This window comes from Diabrotica undecimpunctata, chromosome 4 (assembly GCF_040954645.1).
Source record: "Diabrotica undecimpunctata isolate CICGRU chromosome 4, icDiaUnde3, whole genome shotgun sequence".
Classification (NCBI taxonomy): Eukaryota; Metazoa; Arthropoda; class Insecta; order Coleoptera; family Chrysomelidae; genus Diabrotica; species Diabrotica undecimpunctata.
This window is the reverse complement of record NC_092806.1, coordinates 43,868,263-43,881,776: the sequence shown is the minus strand read 5'-3', so window position 1 is coordinate 43,881,776 and position 13,514 is coordinate 43,868,263. Positions and strand designations below refer to the sequence as shown.

Below are 13,514 nucleotides of genomic sequence, written 5' to 3'. Positions count from 1 at the left end.
AGTTCGTTAAATAGTCATATATTTTATAATGAAAGAAATATTGATAAAATGTTTATTTTCTTTAAATTAATTTAAAATTAAACGAGGCCTATTAGGCCGAGATATGTATAAGCAAATACACAGGCGCACTACACGTGAAATCAAATCTTAACTGTCTTTTTCTTTTTATTCCGATTTACTCTGTACGATTACTAGAAACCAATTCGCTAAGGATTTTTGCTTAGTTGAGTAGATATATTGTGGAATGCAAATTTTAGATTCCCCATGTCTCTAATAACATCTTTATCAACGTCTGTTTTGCCTTGCAATTCTTAGAAGGCACAGATTAAAGCAAAAATCTGAATTTGGTTTCGAAAATTAGTTTACGGATTTTATACCAGATGTCGCTATTTGCGTCCATTCGAAGCCATGTTAGAGTTGCTTCCTAAGACAGAATAGATTTATTTTCACGTTCAGAGTGACTGTGAAAGCCGTTCTGAAGAGGCCTATTAGGCCAAAATACGTATAACCGGATACAGAAGCGCACTATATAATCAAATCTTAACTGTCTTTTCCTTTTTAAAATTTTTGTGTAACCATTTAAGTCTAAATACTTTGTTAAACAGCACTAATAGCTGTAACCAAAAATTGTTATAGTATTTTTTTGTCTAGATAATTGTTGCGGTATAATAAAGTCGTCTACATTAATTTCAATTGTTTAGTTAGTTAAGACCAAATAAAGAATAAGCTATTTGAATATAAAGAAAATATTCTTATTAAAGCATTATTTTTGAAATTCTTCGTTTTCTTATATTACGCCTTAGGCCCATTCATGTTCGACCTTAAAGATTTAGTCGTATGTTTGATGTTTACTACTCGTACCAGCTATGTCGCCTTTTTTTAAACGGTCGTCCTGGTTGCGTGTTGGTCTTAAAATATCTTGCTATTCAGGCTACTCTCTCACTTTTTTTTCTTCGTGTGCCTCATCCTTTAAGGATATTGGCGATCATCACAGCCCATTTTACTCTGCCTGAAGCAGTTCTGAAGAGTTTTATTTTTGTTTTTCCAATCGTTTTAATTTTTTTCAACCAGCATATGCACCGTCTCCCCGGTCTTCTTTTTTCCTTTCACTTTCCCGTGTATAACCAATTGCATCAACTAGTGTTTCTCATTTCTTAGTATGTGACTAAATTAGATTATTTTTCTTTCATTTATAGTGTTGAGTATTTTTTTTTTCATTTTTTTTACTGTTTCCGTATTTGTTTCCATATTCTTTGATAACACCACATCTCTAAACTGGCAAGTGTTTTTTTAGTTACGTCCTTAATTGTCCCGGCTTCAACTCTATATAAAAGGGCAGAGAATACGTAGCATGTCCAAATTATAATTTCTATTCCCAGTTTTCTATTGCATAATACTGCTTTCATCTTATTGAAAGCACTTTTAGCTGTCTCAATGCGTCGCTTTGTTTCATGCCTGCGATCACATTGTTCATTTGGGTCACATCCGAAGTAAGTCTCTCACTATCTATTCGTTTAATATTGTGGTTATTTGGTATTCTGTCTCATAATGTTTATCCAGATATTCTCAAAGCTCATATTTCTGATATTCTAAGTATACTTTTTTTTTCTGCTATATCTACATTCGTTTCTATCGCGTGTGTGATTATTGATCTTTTGCACATAATTTATATATATATATATATATATATATATATATATATATATATATATATATATATATATATATATAAAAGGTATTGGCAGACCAAGACAAAGATGGTGCGATAATTTAAACAATTTAGGAGGCTAATATTGAAGAAGAAACGGGCTTTAAAGCTTACATACAAGAAAGAAGAAGAAAAAGAAGGAGCTTCTATTGACATATCACTCCCTTGGTCGTAAAATTCGTCATTCCACTAGAAATATTTTGCGGTACATTAGTAACTAAAAATGTTTGTGATGTCTTTTATGAACTTATTTTGATTATACATTGTAATTTTTCATCATATGCTACCATTTTAGAAGTAAAACTAGGTCGAAACGTACTCGTTTATCCGTTGTTCTCAGTATAAAATCTGCAGTACACTGATAGGCCCTTCTTGATATCGTTACTTCATGTAAAATAGCGTGAAACTTCTTCTAAGTAACCAATACTCAAAAAAAAAGTCAGAAATAAGAAAATACCAACACGAGTAAGATATATATCAAGGACACATCATTAATAATTAAGAATGACATTATATTCGTAACTTACAATATCCAAAAATACAACAGTTTGATGTCAGTCTAGGGTATAATGTTCAAGACCTTTAGCTGTAGAAGTGTACATGGGTGATACCTTTAAGATCGAGACAAAGTAAGTCCAAATTTTTAAGAATTCAGTTTCCACCAATTGACAAAATTAATATTTTACAGGCCTTATCATTTTTTATAATTTAATTTTTTGAAAAAGGTTTTCTGACTTTATGACAAAACACAAAACACAATTTTACTTCCAATAATTATTGTGGTTTATTCTCAAAATATTTTTTGACGGTAGCTTAACAAATTTGTGAGATAACCTACAGTTGAGAAAATTCAACTACATACATACCATGAAATAAAGGAGAGATCAGAAATTGCAAACAAGCGGGGGCTGAATCGACCATATTTGGAAAAGTCACAGTAGGCTGGAAATATGCTCCAATATTAGATCAGGAAAAACGTTAAGTGCAAACAATCATTTTTTTTTATCGAAAAAACAGTTTCTCTCCGCCACTGAGCAGTAATGCTTAGGAGCTTAAGTTTACTTACTACTACTAGTAGTAGACAATTTACATCACCGTTGAAGCATCGGGGGCAATCACTTGACTTCCAGATAAATATCCCACTTGATATATTGTTGTTGTGTCGCCAGCGTTTTTATTTCACTGCTTCTTCTTCCAACATGTTCATCAGTGGGTTGTCTATCCATTCGGTTCGTAATTTTTTTCAATTTGAAGAACGGAAGTTGTCTACATTCTTCATCGATTTGGATTCTGCAAAAACGATGTCTGCTTTATGCTGTTGTTGAGGAGGAGGTTATTAAGGAATATATAATCTGTCTTTTTTTATAACAGCAACAACAGAGTAAAAAACATGTAAAAACAGAGATAAACTGTCGTTAATCGATCATTAAATATGCAGTAAGAAATTTATTAAAAAAAAAAAGAGAAAAACATTGTTTCTTTAATGTATTAAATTCTCTCTTTTTCAATTTGTACAATTAAAAATATAACGGTTTATTTGTGTTGTTTGCAATAAAATATGACGTTATATATATACGGATATAGACGGATATATTTATATGATCGGTAAAAATGATCTTAATCTTACTGGTTTTAATTCTAATTCTTCATATTTATCATATGTTACTGATATCGTATTATGGACATCGGAAATTGTTTTCAATAATTGGAAATTTTTGTAACAGTATTTGGTAATGAAGCTATTTTCTTGTGGCATCTTAAAGTAATTACTATTTTAATGGGAATAAGCCACAATTGAAGTTTATAATAAGTTTATTGACATTTCAATAGTATTTCATAATTTAAAAAAAAATAATTTTTTTGGGCCTGTTTGTAAAAAAAAATAAGTTAGTTTTTGTATATATTGTTAAAGTTAAATCTAATTCTATAGTTGTATTTTGATATTTTGTCCCTTCGTTTTTCTTTATATATTTTATACACCTTCCTACTATAGACTTCATGAGTTCGTTAGTTATTCACTCTTTTTTTTTTGTGCGTTTTTGGTTTTACTTTGTAAGAGGCATATTGAAGCAGAAGACGGCCACCGACTAGATAGACGTATGATATAAAGCACATCACCATGAATTTTATGCAAAATTCGCATGAATTTGAGGCAGGTTAACTTATACGTATTCAATTTTGCTCGGAATTTTTTTATATTTTTGTCTGTCTATATGCTATTGGATTATTAATTAATATTGATTAACTACCTCACGTCTCTTGTGAACTTGTTTCAATTAATCTCATAGTTAATATGATATTTTATAGCCAATCATGAAACTGTATTTAATGTAAATTAATTAAAATCATTAGCACACAAATCATTAAAAAATAAAAAATCTAATTTTTTTTATAACCATTACCGGTTTATGATCTGCATGTATACTTCCTCAGTGCATCTTTGAATATCTTGGTTTATTGATGATATTTTGACGACTTATTTATTTTTACCAACTTTTTTAAGCGAAGCTTTTATGTAGCATTGTATTACTTTTTTCTCTTAGCTTAAGGCCTTTATTTTGGATGTGAAGAATTTGAAATTTGTGATTAAAAAAACGATTATGATATAAAAGATGAAGTGCGCGTGTAGAATCCGTTTTTCTACTATTGAAAGCCTTTTGATGTTCTGCTATACGTTCTTTTCAGATTTGGTAACACATAATAATAATCAGAAGGGATCAAATCAGGAGAAAAGTCCGACAAGAAAGCAATTTGAAGCCCAACTCATGAATTTTTGCCATTGTCATAAGGCTCTTGTAAGCCCGTCTTGGAGAAACAACACTTTTTTCTTTTGCATATGGGGCGGTTTTTCAATCAGTTCTGCATTTTTTCACTCAGTTTCTGCTTTAATTTGTTAAATAATGCACAATAATATTGACTATTGATAGTATCACCTTTATCAACATAATTAATTGAAAAGCCGTTGCCACTTAAAAATACACTGACCATAACCTCTCCGGCCCATTGAGCCATTTGGACGCTTCGAAATACTTTAGCCGGCTTCAGTCCACTGTCGTGCGTTTGTTCTGTTCTCTGGTATATAGTAGTGGATCCTGGTGTCATCAACTGTTACTAATCGACCAAAAGTCCGAGGAATTGCGCTTCATATGGTCCAAACACTGGTGAGAAGTGGTCACATGATCACTTTTTATTCAATGGTCAGCAAACTCGGCACTCATCGACATGAGAATTTTTTTGTATCCTAAACTTGGTTTAAAATAGGACTAGTGAGCTGTTTACTAATTATTGTGGCATCTGGCAATTCACACACATTCACTTTCGGCTCAGCTTAAACCATTTCATGTAGCTTCTTTATAGTTTTGGTGTAACTACGTCGGAAGGTCATCCAGTACGTGGTTCATTCAATATAGATATACGGTCACTAAGAAATTCATGGAACCAAAATTTAACAGTGTAGTCTAACATTCTTATTCTTGATTTGTGTCTGTGTGAATGTTGGCGATCATCATAGCAAACTTTATCTTATCTGAAGCAACCTAGAAAAGCTGTACATTTTTTATATAAATCCAGATTCTGTCCTTTAACCAGGATGTGTTCCTTCTTTCTGGACCTCGCCTACCAAATATGTTTCCCTGCAGGATGGCTTGCACGAAGGTGAAGGAGCATTAGTCACATAATATTTATCCAGCTTTTATTTTGTTTCCTTTCTTGTTTAATTTATTAAATAATATTGTTTAATGATAGATTGATAGCTGCGTTACACTAAAATGTTACATATATGCGTAAAAAGATTAGACTTTCTAGAACCAGTTATATATTTTGAGATTGCAGCTCCCTAATCTTCAAAGACGGTTACTTGTCAGACCACTAGATATATATACACTAGAAGTATTCTTTGTGTTAATCTGGTAATTTGTGCAGTCTAGACTTTTCCACTCATTCCAATTAAATCCAACATCCTTTTTGTTTTATCAATTTCCTGTATTCTTTAAATCGTTTTCATAATTTTTTTAATTAATATTCTTATAATAATTTGGTTGACTTTCATTTCACCTTAGTCTTCTAAACAAATTTAACACCTAATTTATATTTTACTTATTTCATCTAATAAATATATGTCGATGTTAATATCAACATTGTAGCATTTTATTTAAAGGTAGATGGATAATTGTCTCTTATCATTTTTGGAGACCCTTGGACAAGGAATTTTCTTATAGGATTTCTTTCTTATAACATTTGCTAGTTTTTTTGTCACTTGTACCTATTTCGTCGTTGCATTATCTTTTTGTCCGTGTTTTGCATTGCATATATACAGGACGTTGATATAGGGATATGACACATTAAGTTCTTAAAGAATCATCATCATATACTGACTATACGACTGATAAAAAGATATTGGCTTTCTAAGATAGGGCGCACGATTCTAATTCTCAGCACCAACAATTACATTTTCACTACTAAAATGACACGAACCGTCAGCGTCCTTCAGCGGGCATGTAAAGCTACGGTCCCCCTGGGCTAGTATGCATCGACACTAATAACTTGAAACAGGGGTAAATATGCAATTCACATTGCATATTTACCCCTATAATTGATTTCACCTTGGATCTAATGCTTCTCAGAATATAGATTGTCCTTCAGTTTACAAGATGGCGTCCGATAGTCAAGTCACAGTTTTACCGGTGAAATTAAATAAACTAAAAAGGATGAACTAATTGACATAACAGTGAATTTTAAGTTGCCACTGTCTCTTTCTAATCCTCAGTTATCAGAGTACGCTAACAGATTAACTTAGATAGTGCAAAAACATATTATGGCATTCAATGTCGAACATAACCTAGACGTTATTGTGTGTAATCAGTATATAAAAAATCGTTCATCATAATAATAAAAGAATCAATAATTCCAATAAAAATGGTTTAATAATGAATTAAGGTCTTTATCTTATTAAACACATTGCAGATGCCACTACGGATTCCGATTTGTTCAATTATATAAACAACAAAAATTTGAATATAATCGGCAATTACAAAATGCTAAAAGGTCAGCTTACTGTAACTTTATTACTTATTCTAATAATAAACCTAGAGTCTGCTGAAAAATAGTAAATTTCAAAAATAACAATACAAGATCCAGTTAGGTATAACCTGATCTACCTCCAGACGAAATAAATAAATTTTTTAATAGTATTGCAGAGAATATAATTACATCTCTTCCCACTATTAACGCCGATGTCCTCTTTAATTATAGAAATTATCCTTCTCCGAGAGCATGTCCTTTTTTTATCCCGTTGTGGAAGTAGAGGTCTCTCGAATAATAAAGTCTCTTAGTAATTCTAATTGTAGAAACGTTCACGAAATTAATAGCAAAATTTTAAAAGAAACTCACCAAATAAACCTTTCACTTATCTTATTAATTTCATTCTATCAACTGGAGTATTTAAGGAAATACTAAAATACTCAAAAGTACTACCTATGTATCTACAAAGAAGGTTATTTTTTAAAAACTGACAATTACAGACCCATAAGCATCATTTTTACTTTTGGGAAAGTGATTGAAAAGGTTATCGATCAAGTTTTATTCCTATTTTGAGTCAAATAATTACTTTAGCAACTCACACTATGGATTCAGACGTGCTCGTTCTACTACGAACGCGGTGTTTAATGTTGTGAGCGAGGTGATTAAGGAGCTTAAACGCGGCAATCTCATAGCAATTTCTCTTTGACTGCGTTTCACACAGTCTGTAAAACAGTCCCACAGAGTTTGGTCTTAGAACCTATTTTGTTTATTATTTATGTCAACGATTTGCCTAAATTCATATCTCCGTACAAATCCACACCATTCGCAGATGATATGACATACGTTATATCAGGAAAAAATAATGATGATTTAAAAATGTCTTATGAGGAAGTTTGTACTAAATCTACCACAAGGTTTTCTGCAAACAAACTAAAACTTAACTCTGACAAAACGCAAAATTTGGTTATATCTGCAAGTAATTTACATAACGATCTAGATAACAAAGAGACTGTTAAACTATTTGGAATAACCATTGATAATCGACTGAACTGGTCAGCTCATATCTCACAACTAAAGAAAAAGCTATCAAGTTCATAATTTGTTATTTGCCAACTAGCAAGGGTTGGCAACTTTAAGACATTACAAATAACATATTTTTCTTTATTTCACTCTCACCTAAACTATGGATTAATGATATGGGGCAATTCAACCAATGTACTTAAAATTATTAGAGTTCAAAAGAGATCTATCAGAATTTTAGCAGGGGTTAGTTTTCTAAAACACTGTCGACCTTTCTTTATTAAATTAAAAATTATGCCGCTACCAACTCAGTTGATATTTTAAGATCTAACTGAGATTCACAGCAAACGGGTCCATTTAATAAAGCAGTCTGATGTTCACGTTCACAATACACGAAACTGTCACTACTAACCAACAAATCGCTGTAGGTTACGTATTTCAGATAAAAATGTCCTTAATTATAACTATTATTATTTACTAAATCATAAATCACAAATCCTAAATTATAACTGTTATTATTTATTATTATTAAATCATTTTTTATATATTTAAATATTTTTTTTTTGTTTCAGATAATTGTCGCCAGTGTATATTGATCTCAAGACTAGCCCTTCGTGTGTTACTCTAATAGGTAAACAGGGTCTTCGTAATCTAGTCCTTGAAAATACATGACCCTATCTTTACCACGAATTATTTATACAAAATTATTTTTGATAAAAAATTATAAATTTAAATATTTATTAAATTTTACACTGTATAAAATGTTTGAGCCAGAAACAAATTCGAATAAAAAAAGAATTTTTATTCGACCTTGAAATATTTGATGTCTATTTATAATTATGTAAAAGAACATTTCAATATTTTGTTCTAATTTCTTAAATACTATTTTAATTCACGGTTCTTAGAATAATGTATTATAATGTGTTCAATAATGCATTATAATCTGTACAAACATATGCAATTTTTGTACAGTTAATATTATAAGTTAAGTATATAATTTAGACTATACTTTAAAAGAAATTGATGATTTATGCATATGTTCCAATACATATTATGTTGTATTAGTATTTAAATATATTGTATCTAGCTTATTATAAATTATTTCGGTAATATATATATATATAATATATAATAATATATATATATATATAATATATAATAATATATATATATATATATATATATATATATATATATATGTATATATATATATATATATATATATATTTATATATACATACATTAAATCTTAAACTATGATCAATATTATTATAAATATTAATATTAAACTCACCAGGCTTCCAAGATGAACCGCTTCGATTATTACTGCGTCGAGCTTTCAACATCCTCTTTGTCGTCTTTTTCAGGGCTTCCTGTATCTCAGTCACCTAACCCCTTGGACAATACTACACTGTTCACTAGTCACTGCACTAATATTCGGTTTCTCCTTTCCTTATCATATATTTTTGCTACTTTTGCTTTGTTGTGTTCCGAATTTAGAGATCTGGTGTACACTTGCCATACTATTTCGTTAATACTATAAAAATTTAATTATGTAAATAATTCATATTTATAATTTTTACAAAAAATACATACAAATTAAAAAAAAGAAACGTAGAAATCCATAAACAAGAACCAGATACTTAGTTAACAGCTCCTTTCCCCACAACTCCTCCTGCAAGTTTCAAAGCCGGCCGTTTTTGAAAAGCTTTTGTGAACGATTTCATTAAAGGGAAATCTTTTTTGAATTTTGAACATTAAAACTTTAAAGTATGTTCTTTTAAATTACGCCAATAATATCTCTTAATTATTGTAAACAAATCTGCTACCAATTAAAAAAAAAAAGGACTAACTTCATCCCAAATTGTCCTATGAGAACTTTTGCAGGTTTTCTAAATATGAAAAAATAATTATTTTGCATGCAATGGTTAAAAAGTTATTCTAAAAGTTTCTAAGCCAAAAATTGATATGGTTTTGCAAAATTATTTTGCAATTTTTAATAATGTTTTCTTTTTTTTTTAATGGTATTAATACAATAAATTTTCTTCTTTCAGAATCTTCCAAAATCTTGCAAAAAAATTTTGTCTGAAATTTTGATCATATGTTAGCACTACAAGACCCGAACATTCAAGTTTATTTTTAAAAAAGTTTTTAACATTCATAAAAAACAAAATTTTGCAACTTTCTCTATAAGATATAAACATTTAAAAATCGCTATTTTTAAGGTTTTTATATGACTTCACGTTTTTTTTATTACGTTTTTACAATCTTCTTAGTCTTCCATTTGTTTCAAACGCTTCACTTTTTGCTGATAGACGAAAAAAGCGAACATTTACCTACCGATTTTGACATTAATTTGATATTAACTAATTAAACCCAAAAAATCGACAGGAGGAAGCTATAGGTTTATGGACTATAGGTTTTTGTAACAGAGGTCCATACTACTCAAAACAACTGTCACTTGCCTGGCAGGATCAGTGTAACAAAAAGAGCTTATTTTCCTATTTTCCTGGGCTAATATACATACCCAATGGTATTGTATTAGGACTCACTAGCGGACCAACTCGACATCGAGTTTTTTAAATGAAATTTTTATTTTGCGAGAAAAATATACAATATATACAATGACCGGAAGTAAAAATATTTTTATCAATAACTCAAAAACTATAAATGATAATTTCGTGAACTTACATTTTTGAACTCTACGTTGAATTATCTATTGATTTGACTAATAAAAACGAAACCGGAAGTCGACCTCAAAACCGGAATGCAATTTTTAGTTCATCAAATGTCGACATGGATATCATTTAGCAGTTAATTTTGCATGCTGATCACGAATCCGGTGTCAGATTTGCTCTATCTTGACGTTTTATGCGCGTTTCGGGTCACTTCCGGTGTCGGATCGCAACCGGAAGTACATATTTAGATTCGTCTCGACGAGACCTTTCGATTCATATATACATTGTGGGGTCTAAAACTTAAAGTAAATTTTAACTTCCGGTCATCTCAAAACCGGAAGTGAATTTTTGTACCAAAAGTATATCTTGACAATTTCATACGTAATACTAATAATATTCCGAAAAAATATTTTAATTATCTAATATGGTTTTTGAGTAAAGTGGTAGACAAGAAAAGGGCTTAGCGTTTTAGTATATAAGATTTCGATCCATATATACATTGTGGGGTCTAAAACTTAAAGTAAATTTTGACTTCCGGTCATCTCAAAACCGGAAGTGAATTTTTGTACCAAAAGTATATCTTGACAATCTCATACGTAATACTAATAATATTCCGAAAAAATATTTTAATTATCTAATATGGTTTTTGAGTAAAGTGGTGGACAAGAAAAGGGCTTAGCGTTTTAGTATATAAGATTACGCGTTGTAGACAATCACAGTTAAAATAAGTTATAATTTATATTTTGTGTTTTGATAATTTAGAAATATTATAATGGTTGTATTATTAAATTTGTTTTTATATTGAAATCTGTCACATTATTTTGTACTTATAAAAGATATAGATCAAATGCATTCTAATTATTTATTAGTACCTAGTTAATTATAAAAACTGGCATATTTTAAAATAAGTAATCAATTTTAAAAATTTTATATAGTGTAAAATATTATACGATAAGTATGTTAGTTATTTAAGATATAAAATAGAGTAAAAGGGCAGAGAATTCTTAATATTTAGTACTTAAAAACAAATAAGAGTATTGAAACAATAACTAATTTTTTTACAATTAATACTAAAATTTCTTTTTATGTAAGGCCCTTTTACTTTAAATATTTTGCTTCGTTATAAAAATTAGTGGATGTATATTATGTACCAAATTTGTGAGTTTGTTTTTGTTCATACAATTTTTTATGTAAGTAGGTACATGTTTATAAATCGTATACAACCACGTGGTAAATAGCAATTTCTTCAATCTCACAAAATAAAATTATATATACCTATATATAAAAATTGTCAATAATATTTTGCAAAAAGTTGACAAATAGGAAATTTAAAAACCTCTAAAATTGCGGCAATAGGAAGTTCGTTTTGTTCCAATTTGAAGTTTTCCTGGAATTGTTAAAACAGACCAACAAATCTGTCATTTTTGACAGTCCTGTCAATACTTCTTCCTTTATAACTCGACCTAGTTAAGATTTATTTAATATCCATTTCTCGATAACTTTACCTTTTTTATAGCTTTTGTAAGCTATTAAAGTACTATACTTTGTACTAAACATATTACATCTCGAAATGAGTATTTTGTGGTGTATTTAGGTTAATTCTTATTTTTAGTTCCGTTGTAAACAGTTCATTTATTTCAATTAGAAGATACATATTATTATTTATAACTAAAAAGTAGAAATCCGAAAATTCCTTGGTTGTCACTTGTTGAAACCAAAATTCAGATGTTTTATTAAATCTGTGCCTTCTGCAATTTACAAGACAAAACAGACGATGAAAAGACCAACATGGGGAATCTAAAATTGCATTTCACGACATATCATCTAGACAGAAACCTTTCGTGAACTTGTTTCTTATAGTCATAAAGAGTAAATAAAGATAAATAAAGAAGTGAATAACTGAACGTGAAAACAAATCTGTTCCATAACAGAGGAAGTAATAATAAAATAACTTCATAAGGAAGCCACGGCGCCATCCAAGATTAAAACCAAAAAGTAGAAATCCTTGGTTGTCGAAACCATGTCTTGTCTTTCTTTATTTATATTGGAGTACACGCTCGATGTTTTGTTTGACAATAATAAAATAAGCCTTATTACTTGATTTCTGGGAGAAAATAAATTATTTCATTATTCCACGTTCATTTTTAATCTATAATGAAGAAGTTTCTATAGGCCCTCAATATTCTAGCCATTGCCACGGTATCGTCGGCATGCTACAGTTGTGTATTAATATAGATTTAGTGTCTCTTGCATAATAACTTTCGAATAAAAGTAAAACATATGGAAGAATAACCGGGTTTCTATCTGCATTGGAAATGAGTTTTCACCATTCTGTTCATACTGAGTAATGCATTAAATTTACTTAGGCAAAGTACTACTAAGGAACCTAACCGAATGATTTAGGAAAGCTTCAAAGCAAGTCAAATCTCAAGTTTCCAAGTAATTTGTGTTTCCTCACATTAAAACTCATCTCAACTTTAACTTGAATTACAGTTTATGTTTTCTTCTATGTAACTGCCTATTGAAATTTTTTATTATCTTTTCTAAAACAAAAACGAATGGTCAAAACGTAAATATAAAAAGGAAGGTGGAACGTTTGCTAGACATCATATTGGTCGTTTGGGATTCAGCTATTAATATATCTTCTCATTAAGGCGTCTCTGACACTTTAATTGTCCAAATGCTTGATTTCTTTTATAGACCATCATCATCATCAGTTGGCGCTACAGACCTTCGTGAGCCTTGACCTGCTTCAAAACATTCTTCCATCCTTCCCTATCGAGTGTCTGTCTTCTCCAGCCCCTCACTCCAATCTCCCTCAGATCTTCCTGTACATGTCGCCCCCTTCTTCTTCTTCTTCCGACCGGCCTGTTTAGCATAGTTATTTTAGTGGGATTACTCTCATCCATCCGCATAACGTGGCCCACCCACCTTAGGCGGTTTATTTTGATGGTCTTCACAATATCTGCATCACCAAAAAGTCTATAGAGTTCAAAGTTATATCGCCTTCTCCACAGACCCTGTTCGCTTACTCCGCCATATATGGTCCTCAATACTTTTCTTTCAAAGACTCGCAGTAACTCTTCATC

The 13,514-nt window shown here is 30.3% G+C and overlaps 1 protein-coding gene across 1 annotated transcript in view; it reads left to right on the top strand.

The window, feature by feature from the left end:
* LOC140438220 (uncharacterized) overlaps positions 1-8,638 on the top strand; it is a 35,711-nt gene extending 27,073 nt beyond the window's left edge. The window contains exon 2 of the mRNA XM_072527926.1: positions 8,320-8,638. The gene's annotated coding sequence lies outside the window, so the exon portion shown is untranslated. The remainder of the gene's footprint in view (positions 1-8,319) is intronic.
* Positions 8,639-13,514: the final 4,876 nt, after the last annotated feature.